Below are 17,773 nucleotides of genomic sequence, written 5' to 3'. Positions count from 1 at the left end.
TTGATGCACTTGATCCAATTGATTTGGTGGGAGAAAAATACAACTATCAAATTGTGAAACTGAATAATTTCATCTTTTATGTTGAGTTTTATAACTTAGGTGTGCAGTTTCCAATGACTATAAAACAAGTTAGAAAATCAGATTCAATAAAAGGTTTATTAGGTTGCTTCACTGTTCTCTTCTTGTAGATTATAGTACTTGAGTAGTCTTTGCTTTTGCAAACTGTACTTTCTTATTTCCGTTAATAAAGTACTTAATTGGTTAAATTATCCAAATTGTGATTTTTTAACATAATATTCAGAATTGTAAATGAATGGTTTAATATTTTTCTTGTGGGTATCTCTACTTTTTAAATTTAGCATTCTGATTCGCTTTTATTTTTTTTTTAAGACTGTTGACTTTCAAAAAATTGAATTTTGACCTTGTACTTTTGGTCTGGTATCTGAAAGAACGCTTTTTAATAATACAAACTGTTGAAATGTTAAAAAATAGACATTTACTTAATGTCTATTTGTTAAGTGTATATGGTTTCAAGATATAAATTAATAATACTTTGATAAAATTACATTAACTTGATCTTTCTCTAATCTGACAGATGATTCAGCTGTCAGAAACTTGCTGATTTCAAAGTTTAAAAAAAAAAAGCCTGGTATGAGAAGTGCTATAATACAGTAATGTGCAGTTAAATATTGTATTCTCAATAAGTGGTTTAGACATAATTTAAGCAGTTTCCCTTTTATTGCTATTATATAATAACTAGAGGCCCGGTGCATGAAATTGGTGCACTGGGGGGGGGGGTCCCCGCAGCCCAGCCTGCACCCTCTCGCAGTCTGGGAGCCCTCGGGGGATGTCCAGAGGGAGCAGGCCTAAGCTTGCAGTCGGACATCCTTAGCACTGCCGCAGAGGCGGGAGAGGCTCCCACCACTGCCACTGTGCCCGCCGACCGTGAGCCCGGCTTCTGGCACACTGACCATCGGGGCAGCTCCTGCATTGAGCGTCTGCCCCTTGGTGGTCAGTGCGTGTCATAGCGACTGGTTATTCTGCCTTCAGTCAATTTGCATATTAGGGTTTCATTATCTACACTAATAAAAGGGAAAGATGCAAATTGACCATACCTTCGTGACGCCCACCAGCCAATCAGGAGTGAGTATGCAAATTAACCAAACAAAGATGGTGGGTTAATTTGCATACGCAGGCGCCCAGTGGCAGGGGGTGGGACGCTTGCGTCGTCTCCGTGGCGTTTCACACTGCCCCAGCCCCTCTGGGCTCTGGGCAGCGTGGGAAGGTGGAAAGGTGGCTCCAGGCTGGAGCAAAGGCTGTGCCGGCAACCAGGGTAAGGAAGGCCCATTCTGCATGAATCTTCGTGCATCGGGCGTCTAGTATAGGGTAATAGTAATGGTAGTTTGAAGAGTATTTATTGTCTGTATATTGTATTAAGTGATCCTTGTGCTTTATTAATCTTTATATTACCTCCTATGAGATAGGTAACTGCAGTGTAGAAAATATTTATTTTTTGGTTAATAGGGAGCTATTTCTTTTTATTTAGGAAATGCATTTTATTTTGCTAGCATGCATTATAAGGAACATTTGCCTGCATATCTTCCCGAAGGAGAGAAGCTTCTGTATTTAAGGTCTTACAGGGATTTTGTTTGCTAGTTGAATATACAGGGTTTATTAGAACCTTTATTCTGATTTCTTGTAAGTTAGGTATTACTCAAGGGATGATACTAGTTTAGTTTACTCTGAACTTATCCCACCCCAATTATATGTGCAGTTTTCTTTTTATATTAAGTTCTAATGTATGTATGGTAAAATATGGAAACTTTAAAGTACAGAGCTGAATGAGTTTTTACATATGTGTTTATATATATAACCACCATCCAGATCAAGATGCAGAATATTTTTATTGTCCCAGAAAGTTCTTCTTGCTCTTCCCTTCCAAATCCAATAGCCTTTCTCCCTGAGGTAAGCATCATTCTGAATTCTGTCAGCACAGCTTAGTTTTGCTTGAACTTTGTGTATATAAAATTATATATTCTGTATTCTCTTGTTTCTATTTTTCATTCAACATAATTCTTTTGAGATTCCTCCATGTTGTTGTATCAGTAGTTCATTTTTTTAATGTTGAGTAATATTCTGTATAAAAATACTACAAATTTTTTATGCACTGTCTATAATTTTTTTATTGGATTCTGAGTGCCAACATTCTACACTGCTTTCCTTCCTCTAGTTTTCCCTTCATTTTCCTCATCACCTGCACAATGAAATGTAAGCTTTATAATGTGGTATACAATGTTATCACTGTAGCTGTTTCAGAATTCCTAGTAGTATCTGAGTAAACAAAATATGATGTTTTATATTCTTAGTTTTAGTCCTAAGTATATGTTGTCAGTCTTCTCCAACCACTTGCCTCCCCAATTGTCAATGTCCCTTCCTCCTTATCAGCTTATCTCCTGAAATAGTCCATCTCAAGCATCATTTTGTTTTTGAGCCAGACCTGGCCATTCCACAATAGTCGGTTTTCTTTACTAGACTGTGAGCTCTTTGAAGGTAGATACCTTCCATGTCTTATTTATCTCAGCACAGTACTTAGTGAATGTTTGTTAAACATAGAACAGTGAAAAGATATCTCTCAGACAAATAGAGATTCAGAATATTTGCTGGAATAAGATGGGGGCTTTAGCACTTCAGTTGCTGTTGAGCTGTATGAAGGAGCCTATGAGAGCAATATAGAGGGAGCGTTATAGACATTTTAGAAAGACAAATAAAATATCCCCTGTCTTCTTTCAGTCTAGTTGGAATAAAATAGCTAATCATTATTGATCTTGATTACTCTTTCCAAATGAAGGCATTAATCCATGTTATGGAAATTGGAGTGTTTGTTACTAAAGTATTTATACTATTTATTTCTTTTGTACTAGTTTGTAATAATTATTTCTCTAAAATTTTAAAAAGATGTGTTAGACTAATAGAAGTAGAAGATTAGGAAGATTGGTCACTTCTGAGACTTACCCTAAAGAAATAACTAAGAATGATCCAAAAATTGCACCTTAATTATGTTCTGCATAGTTCTGTTTAAAATAGCAACAAAAAAATGTAACCAACAGTCATGTATGATTACTGAATTATATTATGATGCATCTAAAAACATCACAACTGTGCAGTCTTAGACAACTATCAGTAGGCATTCAGAAACAAATGTAAAGAAAGCATGGGTGAAATATACTTGTGGTGTGACCAATAATATTATTTTTTAACATGGACCTACATTTATATGCCCAAGGAAAAGGAGGGAAGGTGATCCGCCAAGTAAATCCGCAATGGCTACCTCTGGATAGGTGGGGCAATTTCTAGGTAAACTCCATCTCTTTCTTTTTGCTTGTTTATGTTTTTTTATTATTATTATTGATTAAGGTGTTACATATGTGTCCTTATTCCCCCATTATCCCCCATCCCCCCCACTCATGCCCTCACCCTTGTTTATGTTTTTTAAATGACTTCAAATGAATGTTCAGTGCTTCTATATAAAATCAATAAAAAAACATAAACTTGAAAAAAAAAAAAAGAAGTAAAGAAAACTTTCCCTCATTTTCCTCAGGGTAAAAACTGTTGGAGTGGAGGAAGAAATTGAATTATAGTCTGGGATTGTGATAACATTTTCATTTCCTATAGCTTAGGAAACTTGCTGCTTGCTGAAAAGTATTTTTTAAAAGTGTGTTTTATCATTGTAGATCTAATATACATAAATAATATATATATTTTACTTTTTTATCGAACTTATTGGTGTGACATTGGTTAATAAAATTTCATAGGTTTTAGGCTTATAGTTCTATAATACATTGTCTGTATATTGTATTGTCTGTTCACCACCCCAAGTCAAGTCTTCTTCCATCATCATTTATCTCTCCCTATATTTTCTTAAGAAATGAAACTTTATAAAACTTTAAAGCATTTTGCACTAGTTTTCTTCCATATTTGAAATTTGGCTAGTTGGGTTGGCTATCGTAGTCAGCTGGGGAGTTTTTATGCCTGAAGCTTGATTGCCTTCTAGCAAGTCCAAAGCGAGGAGAGGTTCTTTCCCACTGGGATCAATTTGTTGCTTTTCCTCTCTGCAGCTTCTGCCATAAAGGTTGAACACAGACTTGGATGTTGACCCCATCTCATGCTGTTCTTCTGTCTCTCTACAAGGGTTTTCTTAGACACAGATTCTTATTGAATGTAGGACCTCAGTTATTTCTTTTATTTCATCCTGGATGTTAAGTGTGTTTAGTTTTTTTTGTTGATAAATTTTGAGTATTCAGAGAAATTTAATCTTGTGATTACTTAACTTAGTGTCTTTATAAGATTTCAGACTAGTCCGTTCCCCTCCCCCAGAGGCTGATAGGTATATTTGAATTTCAGACTCTTCCTCTTCATTTTGTGCTTGAATATTTTAGTCAACTGCTGCTAAGCTTTTCCATTTTGCAGAATTCCTAACTCCAAGGATTTGAAGTTCTTCATGAAAGTGTGTCTTTTTAAGGTTAATTTTCTTAATTCCCAAATTAACCTCACTGTGTTTCACTTTAGTAGCACTGTAGATGTGTTTCCCTTTGTTGTAATGTGAAAAAACACACCTTTTAATTAATAAGATTATTTGTTCTTCACTCTTGATGACATTATACAGTGTACATTTGACTGTTTTCAAATATATTGCCAAGCAACATTCAGTATTTTCAAAATTGTATTTTAAAATAAAGTCATATATCCTTATATGTGTGAGCCAATAGTATAGAAATGTTTAAAATTAATAAGTAAAACTCTCTTTTCTCCCAGCACTGTGCTCCCCATATGTTATCAAAAATAGCTTGTATGTATTGTGCATCTTTCTCTTTCCATTTAGCAATATATCTTGGACATTTTTTCATATATACATTACATATAATACAACTGTTTAGATACTTGGGTAAATCTCAGTGTTTTTTTTGCTTGTATAGGCAATACTGCAATAAATAGTCTTAACTATATCATTGGGATTGTGTGAGAATGTCTGTATGGTAATTTGTAGTAATGGGTTGCTGGGTCCCTGTATATGTCCTTTACTTTATGATATATATTGCAAAATTGCAATGAGATTGTACCATAACATTCTTATTAACAGTTTTTGAGAATATCTGTTTCCCCACACTGTGCTAAATGTTAATTTGTGGTTTAATTCTTGTCAGTCTAATCAGTGAAAACTATATTTATTTGTGAATTTCTTTAATTGTGATATTTTTCAAAGGTTTGACATGTCACCTTCATTTTATTATTAAATCCATAAATTAACATACTTTCATGGTTTAAGTACTGCATTTAGTTTTTAATATTGAATAACTAGATTTTAATAAAAGCTAGATATTCTGATATGTGAGCAAATAGCCTTCTTGGTTCCCTTCATATTTATTTAGGATAAATATTTCCTAATAATGAATTTCTTTATAATTGCCACAAACAAATGTTAGCATAACATGTACGTAAATAGAAAGAAAATAAAAGCCATTACTAAGTATTAGGTTTATTAAATCTGGACTAACAGCATGCCACTCAAACTCTCAGAGTATCAGGTTGTTTCTTGCAACCTGAGCATTAAGAAAACTTTCCTTCTTTGTGGTTATGCTTTTGTTGTCTTTAACATGTATGATAAGCTATAATTATTTGTCTGAGATAATTTTAAAGACTATGAACTCCTTTTTCCAAATTCTTTAATTCTAGAAATTATTAAATTTAAGAATTGAAAAAAGAACTGAGAAAAATCCTTAACACATAATAGTTTTCTCTGAGTTATTTTTAAGGATTAAGATACTGCCTCTTTGGGGCTTATTTTTTGTACAGTATTTCTCAGTGTGATGCCTTTATTCCTGGGTATGTTTGTATTTATCTTGGTTTCATCTCTTAAAACTCATCCTTGGTTTTACTGTGCTGTTTTATTTATTGAAAGGGTTAAGTAGGCTGCATTAGTATGTTTTTAAGCCAAGTGGTCAATCTCTTTTTCCAAGGAAAATTTCATCTGTGCCTGTATTTATTATAAAAATTTCAACCCAAATCTGAAGTGGTTTTCAACTTCACTATTAAAGATTAATTAAATGGCAAATGTCATTCTAATATGTGAGCAGGAAACTATAAAACTGTCCTGTCAAACGAAAAAATTTTGCCGTTGCTTTAGGTTGAACTTTTAATGGTAGGTCTAAACTGTAAATAAAGGTGCTAAATAAAACAAGGCATTGAGTAAGCCTTTATTGAAATCGCATGTCTAGGCACTATGCTACATGTTAAGTATCCATAGCTAATTAGAATTCTTAGTGCCATATAACGAATTATGTTATAAATTATGAACAGAACGCTGTCAGGTGTAAAGAGAAATATAGTAGGACTAAGGAGGGAATTTTGAAAGAAGAGATCAGGAAAGGCTTCATAGAAGGAAGGTGACAGTGGGCCCTGAAGGAAAGAATAGAATTTTGATTGTAGGATGACCTAGGGGAAATGTAGACAGAGGGAGTGTGAATTAAATTTTAATTTCCAGAAATTATTTTGTATGACAGTTTCACTCATCTGGATGTCCATGCTGTCAAAGTTACTGACGTTTTTTAAATTGTACCAAAGTTTACACTCTACTATAGCTTAGAATTCATTGTTTGAACTGTTTCTTTGTTCTGGTTTTTCAAACTTTTAAAACTAGTCTAATTTTGGACCCACCAAGAAATAAGTTATACTGTGAAAGGATCCATGCTTATCATTAACCCTTTGCACTCGCTTGCTTTTTTCTCAATTCCTTTATTCTAATGCTAACCGTGTCAAGTCACACTCAACATCCGAGTGCAAAAGGTTAATTTACATATGACAGTATTATACTTAAGAGTGTGAGGTTCATCTATAACATCCAAAACAACTGAAGGCTCGACCAACCGGAAATCAGTGCTGGGTTGCCCTGGCGACCCAGCACTGACTGCCACAGCTGCAGGCGCCCTGACCTAGCACTGACTGCCAAGGGGGCTGTGGATCAGGCCTGGGGAGAGAGAAGCAGGGTCTGATCCGTAGCCTCCATGGCAGCTGTTGATCAGCACTTGCCTCTCTTCTTTCCCTCTTGGCCTGGCCAGTAGCCGTGCCTCTTTTTCTCTCAGGCCTCTGCTGGGGTTGCTGATCAGCCCCACCTCTCTGATCAGGCCTGTTGATAGGCCCAGAGATGCTGACTGGCATAGAAACCGACCAGTCAGATCCAAATCTGGGTGACGTGTGAGAAGCCAATGACTGCCTAGGAGGCGGAGCTTTTGACGCTGACTGACATAGAAACCAACAAATCAGAACCAAATCTGGGTGAGGTGAAAGGAGCCAATGGCTGCCTAGGATGCGGAACTTTTGACGCTGACTGGCATAGAAACTGACCAATCAGAACCTAATCTTGGTGAACTGCGAAGGCAGAACCTAAGCTGGGGGCTGAGGAGGGGTTTTAAGGGCAACAGCTGTTTGGTGTAAGGTGTAAAAAAGCGGTTCAATTTTTTAATGAAGTGTTAGGCAGTATAGTGCATATGGCTGGCCATCGGTCCAGATATAAGGATTATGTATTTTGTCTGCCAAGAGCATCTCCTCCTGATGAAAAAGGCTCCCCCCCCCCCCCCATTTAAGCAATCCTATCCTATATAATCTATCTGTACTACTAAAAGGGTAATATGCTAATTAGACTGGATTGACCAGCCATCTTCCGGACGTCTGACTTCCTTCTGGACAAAGCCATGGTGGTGGGGGCTGGGGCCGAGGCAGAGGCCATTAGGGGCAATCAGGCCAGCAGGGGAGGGCAGTTTGGGGTGAGATCAGGTCGGCAGAGGTGGGCCATTGGGGGTGAGATTAGACTGGCAGGAGAGGGCAGTTGGGGTTGAGATCAGGTCCGCAGGGGAGGGCAGTTAGGGGCAATCAGGCCAGCAGGGGAGGGCCATTGGGGGTGAGATCAGGCCAGCACGGGAGGGCAGCTGGGGGTAAGATCAGGCCGTCAGGGAAGGGCAATTAGGGGCGATGTAGGCAGAGGAAGTTGTGGACGATCAAGCAGGCAGGTAGGTTAGGAGCCAGTGGTCCCAGATTGCGAGAGGGATGTCCGATTGGAGAGGGTGCAGGCTGCGCTGAGAGAACCCCCACCCCCACCCCCGTGCATGAATTTTGTGCACCGGGCCACTAGTAAATAGTAAATGACTGGCTTGAGGTCAGGTAGATAATTAGAACCTAAGTCCTCCGACCTCTTATTTACTCTTCTTTTTAGATGACCATTAGAGCAGATATTTGAAACCTTTTAGGTTTTTCTGGCTGAGCTAAGGACTATGGGCCTACCTATCACATGATCAATGCTCAGTAAATACTTGTTTAATGTTTCAAAAATTTATGTATTTTATGAATTGGTTATTTTAGTTAACTTGGTTTTAGCTCATACTTAATACTAGTTACTAGTCTGAAAAAATGATTAAATATGTAATTACAATAAAATGTGATTAGTGTTGTGATAGTCTGTGTTCCTGAATGGCCAGACCATATCTGTTTTATTTATTAATACATGAAGACTAAGGACAGTACATTATTCATAGTAAGCACTTAATAAAGAGTTATTGAATGACTGAATGGAAATGTGACAGAGCCTTCCAGAGTACCATTTAAACTAAAGCTTAAAGGAACTATTGATGATTTACCTAGATATAAAGGGAAGAATTGTTATTAGCAGAAGAAATAGTATGTGGAAAGGTTGAGAGGTAAGAAAAAGGGATGATTGGTGGAACTAAAAGAAATATGGTATGTTTTGAGTGTAGAGTTAGTTCTACATGGAGTGAGGGTCAGGTAATGGCTAGTGTTAAAAGATATGACAGAAAGTAAGGCTCTAGCTATTTTATTGAGGTTTTTATAAACTACTTTAAGGACTTTGGGTTAGCATAGTAATGAAACACCATTGAAAGAGATTATTTAAATGTGAGGAAGTGATGTCATCACATCTGTGTTTTAGAAAAGGTCCCTAATTAAAATGTAGAATGCATCGAAGGAAAAATTAAATTTGATTTAGCATGACCAGTTAATATGGGGATGAGGCTGGCCTGGCTTTACAATGGTGATAGTAAGGATAAAAAGATATGATTGGGTATGAGAGAGATTCAAACAATAGGATAGATAGCTTTGGTGATTAATTATAATGGAACTAGAGGCCCAGTGCATGAAATTTGTGCACATGGGGGGGGGGCGTCCCTCAGCCCGGTCTGTGTCCTCTCGCACTCCGGGAGCCCTCGGGGGATGTCTAACTGACGGCTTAGGCCTGCTCCTTGTGGGGAGTGGGCCTAAGCTGGCAGTCGGACATCCTTAGCGCTGCCACAGAGGCGGAAGAGGTTCCTGCCACCACTGCGACGCTCACCAGCTGTGAGCCCGGCTCAGGGCTTCTGGCTGAGCGGTGCTCCCCCTGTGGGAGCACACTGACCATCAGGGGTCAGCTCCTGTGTTGAGCGTCTGCCCCCTGGTCAGTGCGCATCATAGTGACCGGTCATTCTGCCGTTAGGTTGATTTGCATATTAGACTTTTATTATATAGGATGGGGGTAGGAGAGTAAAGAAGGAGTTAGGGATGCTAGTCATGTTTCTGTCCTGGGTGGTAGTGCTGTATTCAGATATACTGAGTTTGAAGTAGCTCAGAAATTTTCTACATAAGTAAAAATTTCAGGTGGAAATTAGATACAAGAGACCTATAACTTAACACATTAAGCCCCAGGTCAGTCACTGTTGACTGACACTCTACTTTCCCTCTGGAAGACAAAACAGGCTGGGGGCTTAACTTGTTAAAGAGATCTGAGAGTATCAGCATTCAATCTTCAGGATATCTTGCAGATTTATTGTCCTGATATCTCTTCAAGATACTACAAAACATCTTTTATATATTAAATATTCAGTTGACCTAAAGATTATTGAACAATGACTTGCTCCATGTAGATTTATAGCTGGTATTTTAAAAAATATGTTTTTATTGATTTGAGAAAGAGAGGATGGGAGAGGGAGAGAGAGAGAAACATCAATGGGTTGCCTCCTGCACACCCCCTACTGGGGATCAAGCCCACAACTCAGGCATGTGCCTATGACTTCTTGGTGCATGGGAGGATGCTCAATCTATTGAGCCATGCCAGCTGGGCTAGCTGGTATGTTTTTATTAGAGATTCTGTCCTCTACGTATTCTTCTTCTTCTTCTTCTTCTTCTTCTTCTTCTTCTTCTTCTTCCTTCTTCCTTCTTCCTTCTTCCTTCTTCCTTCTTCCTTCTTCCTTCTTCCTTCTTCCTTCTTCCTCTTCCTCTTCCTCTTCCTCTTCCTCTTCCTCTTCCTCTTCCTCTTCCTCTTCCTCCTCCTCCTCCTCCTCCTCCTCCTCCTCCTCCTCTTCCTCCTCCTCCTCTTCTTCTTCTTCTTCTTCTTCTTCTTCTTCTTCTTCTTCTTCTTCTTCTTTTTTTCAATCCTCACCCAAAGATATATTTTTATTGATTTTTAGAGAGAGAGGATGGGAGGAAAATAAAGAGAGAAACATCATTGTGAGAGAGAAATATGAATTGGTTACCTCCTGTATGTGCCCTGACTGAGAATCGAACCCACAACCTTTTTGGTGTATAGCATGATGCTTCAACCAACTAAGCCACTTGGCCAGGGATATTCTGCTTATTCTTAATTAAAGAAGATCTAATACCATCTATAATAATAAAAGGGTCATATTCTAATTAGACCAGACTTCCTTCCAGATGTCCTTTTTTCTGGACAAAGCTGGAGCAGGCGGGGGCTGCGGCAGAAGTGGCAGGGAGCCTTGGTGGTGGCGGGCAGGGTGGGGGCCAAGGCCCATGCATGAATTTCGTGCATCGAGCCTCTAGTTAATGAATAATTTATCATACTACTGATGGCAACACTCTTACCAAAAATACTCGAATAACTTAGGGTGTATTGAATATGATTTCTTGGATTTTCATTAATATTGTCTGATACATAGTAGCTAAATATGAATTCTGTTACTATTTGATAATGCAGACATTTTCCAGCCTGAGTAACAAAGTTTTGGTTAAAGTAGCCCTGAAGTCTTTAGGTTAATCATGATTCAGCAAGTCAAATGGATAAAATGTATATGTGAGAGTAGGACATTGCCTTTCTTGTTTACCATTGTGTATACTCACCATCTAGAGCAGTTCAGAGGTACTCAAACATTTGTTGAATAAACAGTCAGTATTTACATATAATATTTACTATCTAATCAATTTTACTTTTAGTCAAATAATAGTGACAGACAAGTTAGCCCTTCCAACTTAAAAGATTGTAATTTTAATTCTATTAATATTTCCCCCTTTAAGTTATCCTATAATCATTTATACATGTACTGCCTTTTCTCTATATATTTCCTTCCCAACAGACATATTTTACTTTCTAATCAGAAACATTTTAAATGAAACTATTGAAATATCGAATAAAAACAATCAGTTTGGATATTTTTGTGTGTTCTGACATCACCATGTCTAAACTGGATTGATTAATAACCGCCTTTAAAACCTGTCTTTGCTAGTGCTATTATTATCAAGATCAAAATCCCTCTGAATAGTCACATTGCTTATTTTCTGTCATAATGATTTGGTCAGTTACTAGGTCTTTTTGCTTTTATTTTGTCAACATAAGTGTATATTTACATTTTCTATTTCTTATTTATTCCATTGCATTCATCTGTGAATGATAATGTTTTTGGTCACTTCATTTTATTTGTGTAAAGATATTTCATTCAACTTTTGAAAGTACATAATTATATAATTATACTACAGGCCCGGTGCACGAAATTCGTGCATGTGGGGGGGGGGTCCCCTCAGCCCAGCCTGCACCCTCTCCAATCCGGGACATCCTTCTCACAATCCAGGACTGCTGGCTCCTAACTGCTCACCTGCCTGCCTGCCTGATTGCCCCTAACTGACCCCCCCCCCCCCCGCCAGCCTGATCAACCCTAACCAACTCTGCCTGACAGCCTGATGGTCCCTAACTGCTCCCCACTGGCCTGGTTGCCCCCAACAGTCCCTCCCCCCTGCCGGCTTGGTTGCCCCCAACAACCCCCCTCTGCTGGCCTGGTTGCCCCACGCAGCCTGCTGTTCGGTTGTTACTGTGAGGGCGTCATGACCAATTTGCATATTACCCTTTTATTAGTATAGATATACTATTCACTTGCTCAAAAAACATTAACAATGATTTAATGGATAAATTTTCATTCTTAGATCTTCTAATCAAGAGCTTTCAAAGTTATGTTTCTGCTGGAGGCTAAGTCCAGCAGGTCATAATAAATGCGAGAAGTCCTGAAAAGGTTGAATGGACATTTTCAGCAGGGCTGAAAATTTGCATGTTTTTACCTGCTGCTGGAACAGCTGAAGGCAATTTCCCTAACCTGACTGATTACCAAACCGTACCTTTGATATGTATATCTGCTTTGTTAAAGGGTAAAATGTGTGAATAAAAAGCCATGGGTGCAGACATTCGAGGAGCCCACTTCACTAGAAAGTGGAGCCTCCCCTGGCTCCCCCATGCCTCCCAAATTTATATTTCATGTCTAGTCTCTATTCATTTACGTCGCAGTCCCTTCTTCAGATTCCTGAACCCTAGCAGCGAAAAAGACCCTTGTGTGTTTCAATCATTTTTATCAGTTTCACCTCCTACTGCTTTTCAATAAGCATTTGTTGCATCCCAATTGATTATCATTATTTTTTTAATTCTGACACTTTTATCTGTACTTACATCTTTCTTAACAATTTTATCCTCAGTTCATCTATTCACTGGAAACTTAACTTTCCAAAAAAGTTCTGCTCAAATCCTGCCTTGTCTTGAGGTGACATAGTCCCTAGGAAGTCATTTTCTCTCTACATCTTATACCCTGATTGTAAACTGAACCACCTATTGATTGAATGACTTAAAAGTATGACAAGATAGGAAGATATTAAATATTTACATTTCCTACAGCACCCTCTGCAGTTGGCAGGCTCTTACATTATTTTGACTGATTGAAAACTAATTGTTGTAACCTTAGATTTTTTTTTAAACAAAAGTTTATTGTGTTTACTTTTTGTACAGTTGAGAAGCAGTTAGATTTTTTTTTTTTGCCTGATTGATTAAAAACCCAAAACATGATAAGCCCAGATTTATTTTAGTTAACCATTATAATAGTTCATATTATATGCCAGGCTTTGTTATAGGTCTTTATAAGTATTAATTCAATCCTCTGTTTTTAGATAAGGAAGGCAACAGAGATATAATGAGATTGTAAACTGAGATACAATGATTTTAATTGACCTACCAGTGAAAGAGTTATGATTTTAATCAGGTAATCTAGCTTCCTTAAAGATTGTTAGTACTGCCTCTCATTAGAGCTGTAAAATAAGCTATGAAGAGAAGTCATACAGGAAAAAGCTATAATCAAATATATAGTCTTATTTCATTTAGGTTCTCATTTCTCCTTCACCCTCAGGTTATTTTGGAGCAAATCTAGACACTTTATTGGTCCCCACCTGACTCTCAATGGTATTTTTTTTAAAGCTTAATATTGATATACTTCATACTTAAAAAAAGGTTAAAATAAGCTTGCCTGTGTCTGTTAAAATCTTTTCTAGAATTTTGTAGGGTTTACAATAAACCTATAGATTGATTTGGGAAGAATGAGTCTTCTAATCTATATATATAGCTCTCCATTTATTTAGGTCTTAGATTTCTTTCATCTGCATTTATAATTTTACGATACAAATGTTTTACATATTTCAATAAGTTTATACCTGAATGTTTTGTTTTATTTGAATTGATTGTAAGTAGCATTGTGATTTTAATTTCAGGTTTTATGTTTATTGTCAGTATATAGAAATGTAATTGATTTTTTTAGGTACAATTTGCCTAAAATGATCAATTTTAAGTATAAAATTAGGTAACCTTTTAGATTTGCAATATTGTGCAACTACACCTCTAACTAGTTCCAAAATATCTCATCACTCCAAGGCAGAGACCCTGTACCTATTAGGCAGGTACTCCTCATTCCTTCCTCCTCCCAGCCCCTGGCAATCACTAATGGGATATATTTCTGTTTATTTGTGTCTTGAAAAAAATTTCAGCAATATATTGTTGTTTTCAGTGCCCAAATATTTCATTTCCTTGGTTAAATTTATTCCTAAGAATGTTATTCTTTTTGATGCTGTTATAAATGAGATTATTTCCTTATGTGTGTTATCTTATGAATTTTATATATTAAGGTCATGTTGTCTGTGAATAGAGAAAAATTTTATTTTTTCCTTTTCAATTTGAATGCTATTATTTTGTTTTCTTGTCTAATTGCTCTTACTGGAACTTCCAGTACTATGTTGAATTGAAATAGCAAGAGCAGATGGTCTTGTTTTGTTCTTCATCTAGAGGAAAAGCTTTCAGTCTTTCACAATTGAGTATGAATTTAACTGTGTGCTTTTCATAAATGGGCTTTATTATGTTGAAACCATTTCCTTTTATTCTTAGTTTATTGAGGCTTGGTTTCTTGGATCATGAAATGGTGTTGAATTTTGTCAAATGTGTTTCCTGCATCAATTGATGATCATATTTTTTTGTCCATTCTGTTAATGTGGTGTATTACATTGGTTGATTTTCATGTGTTAAACCATCCCTGTAATGTGCGAATAAATCCTACTGGATCATGGTATAGTAATCCATTTAATATGCTGTTGAAGTCCATTTAATATGCTGTTGAAGTCCATTTGTTACTATTTGGTTGAGTATTTTTACATCAGTATTCATCAAGAATATTGGTCTCTAGTTTTCTTGTTGTGTCTTTGTCTGGCTTTAGTATCAGAGTATTGCAGGCCTCATTGAATGAAGTTGTATAAATCCTCCGTTTTAACTTTTTGAGGGTTTCAAGAGAATGGGTGTTATTTCTTTTGAACTCTCCATTGAAGCTGTCAATCCTGGGTTTTTCTTTGCTGGGAGGGTTTTGATTACTGCTTCAATCACCTTGCTCACTATAAGTCTATTCATATTTCTTATTGCTTCATGATTCATTCTTATTGGTTGTATGTTTTTAGGAATTTATTTCTTCTTGGTTATTAAATTTTTTGGTGTACAGTTGTTCATAGAATTCCCATAATCCATTTTCTGTGATATTGTTTGTAATGTCTCCTTTCATTTCTGATTTAGTCATTTGAATCTTCTCTTTATTTCTTTATCTAGCGAAAGATTTGTTAATTTTGTTGACCTTTTCATAAAACCAACCCTTTTTTCATTATTTTTCTTTTTTTCTCTCACTATTTTGTTTATCTCTGCTGTAATCCTTATTATTTCCTTCCTTTTCCTAACTTTGGGTTAGGTGGTGGTCTTTTCTAATTTCTAGAGGTATAAACTTAGGTTGTTGATTCAAGAATTTTCTTATTTTTTAAAAGTATGTATTTATAGCTATATTAGAGGCCCAGTGCACAAATTCGTGCATGGGAGGCTGTGTCTGGCTGGCCTGGCCCAATTGGGGCGGATTGGGGCCAGGCCTGTCAGGAGGAGACAGCGGAAGGTTGGCCAGCCAGCCTTCCGTTATCGGGGCCTGATCAGGGCCGGGCTGGCTTGGGAGAGAGGCCGAGAGTGGTTGGCCAGCGGGCCCCAACCCCAATTGGGGTGGGGGGGTCATTTGGAGGTGGGGCCAGCCATGGGGAAGGGCTGTGGGCAGTGGGCCGGCCAGCCCTACCCCTGAATTGGGTGGGGGGTCCAATTGGGGGTCAGCGGCCGGGGGTGTGTGTGTGGGAGTTTGGCCAGCCAGCCCCACCCTCGATTGGTGGGGGGTGCCGATCAGGGACTGAGCTGGCTGGGGGTGGGGCCACGGGCCAATAGGGGTGGTGGGGGCTGATCGGGGGTGGGGCAGGTGTGGGGAGGGACTGTGGGTGGTGGGCTGGCCAACCCTGCTCCCGAATGGGGTGGGGGGCCGATCAGGGGCCAGTGGCTGTGTGGAGGGGCCATGGGTGGTTAGCTGGCCAGCCCTGTCCCTGATGGGAGTGTGGGGGTTGATCTGGGTTGGGACCAGGTGGGGGGAGGGGCTGAAGGATGTTGGCTGACTGGCCCCGCCCCCAAATGGGCTGGTGGGGACCCTTCAGGTGTGGGGCTGGCTGGAGGGAGGGGCTGCAGGATGTTGGCCAGCCAGCCCCGCCCCCTATTGGGGTAGTGGGGGGGGCGATCAGGGGCGGTAACGGCTTCAGGCAGTGGCTGCAGGCTGATCGGGGTGGTGGGGGCTGATTGGGGGTGGGGCTGGCTGGGGGGAGGGGCTGCAGGAGGTTTGCTGGCCGGCCCCACACCCTATTGGGTAGGGGGAGGGGCTGCAGGCCGATCGGCGTGGGAGAGGCTGATCGGGGCGGGGCTGGCTGGAGTTAGGGGCCGTGGGAGGTTGGCCACCGGCCCCACCTCCCGATCGAGCTGGTTCACTGGTCACAGTGGGCATCATAGCGACTGGTTATTCCAGCGCATTACGGGTCGCTGGTTTTTTACATATATAGATACTTCTAGCACTTCTTTCACTGTATCTCACATTTTAGTATGTTGTGTTTTCACTTTCATATGTCCCAGGCATTTTCTAATTCCCCATTTTTCTTTTTTTTGCCCCATTGGCTATTTAAGAGTATGTTCTTAAATTTACACTTTTGCATATTTTTTAGTTTTCTTTGTGCTGTTGATTTCTAGTTTTATTTCATTGTGATCAGAAAGGGTATTTCTATCATTTGAATCTTCTTGAAATTGTTTTGTGGCCTTATACTGGAAAATGTTTTATATGCATTTGTGCAGAATATATATTCTGCCATTGTTGGGTAGATTATTCTATATATGTCTGTTAGGTCCAGTTGGTGGTGTTCAAGTTTCCTATTTCCTTATTGATCATACTAGAGGCCTGGTGCATGGATTCATGCACCAGTGGGGTCCCTCAGCCTGGCCTGAGCCCTCTTGCAATCTGGGACCCCTTGGGGGATGTAGCAGTGCGCGAAATGCCAGGCTGCCCGGGAGGCGCCCTAGCCAAGGCCGGGCACCACTCCCGCTCATCCCTGCCCCGCTGTGCCTGCTGCTACTGCCACTCCGTAGTACTGCCGCGGAGGCAGGAGAGGCTCATGCTGCTGCAGCTGCGCTCGCCAGCTGTAAGCCAGCTTCTGGCGCACTGACCACCAGGGGGCAGCTTCTGTGTTGAGCATCTGTCCCCTGGTGGTCAGTGTCTGTCATGGCACCCCGTTGCCCACTTGTTCAGTCGTAATGGTCACTTAGGCTTTTATATATATAGATGGTTGGTTGTTCTATCCATAATTGCTCACTTTTGTATTTAATTGATGTTTTTGTTCATTTTGACTTCCATCTAATTTCTTTTGGTGTTGATTTACCAGTCATTTCCTTGTGTTTACCTTGGTGATTACAATTAATATCTTAAACTTATAATAAGCTAGTTTGAATGAATACCAACTTTGTTTCAATAGTGTAAAATCTTTGTTCTTACACAGCTCCATCCCTTCTCTGTTTTATTGTTACTGTTGCAAGTTACATCTTTATACAATAATACTGAATTTTATATTTACCTTTGATATTGCCTTTATAATTGTTCTCTATTTCCTTTTATAGCTTTGAGTTACTATATAGTATTTTTTGTTGCTGCTGGAATGACTACTTTAACATTTCTGTGGGGAAGTTCTATTAGTAGTTCATTTTCTTTTTTTTTTTTCTTTAAAAAAAATATATTTTATTGATTTTTTTTTACAGAGAGGAAGGGAGAGGGAT

General features: G+C 38.9%; 1 protein-coding gene across 1 annotated transcript in view; it reads left to right on the top strand.

Moving 5' to 3' along the window:
• The window catches only part of ZNF644 (zinc finger protein 644), a 139,253-nt gene that overhangs the window by 43,961 nt on the left and 77,519 nt on the right, over positions 1-17,773 (top strand).

The sequence above is a fragment of the Eptesicus fuscus genome, chromosome 9 (genome assembly GCF_027574615.1).
Source record: "Eptesicus fuscus isolate TK198812 chromosome 9, DD_ASM_mEF_20220401, whole genome shotgun sequence".
NCBI classification, from domain to species: Eukaryota; Metazoa; Chordata; class Mammalia; order Chiroptera; family Vespertilionidae; genus Eptesicus; species Eptesicus fuscus.
The sequence above is the reverse complement of the archived record's forward strand: the minus strand, read 5'-3'. Positions and strand labels throughout refer to the sequence as shown.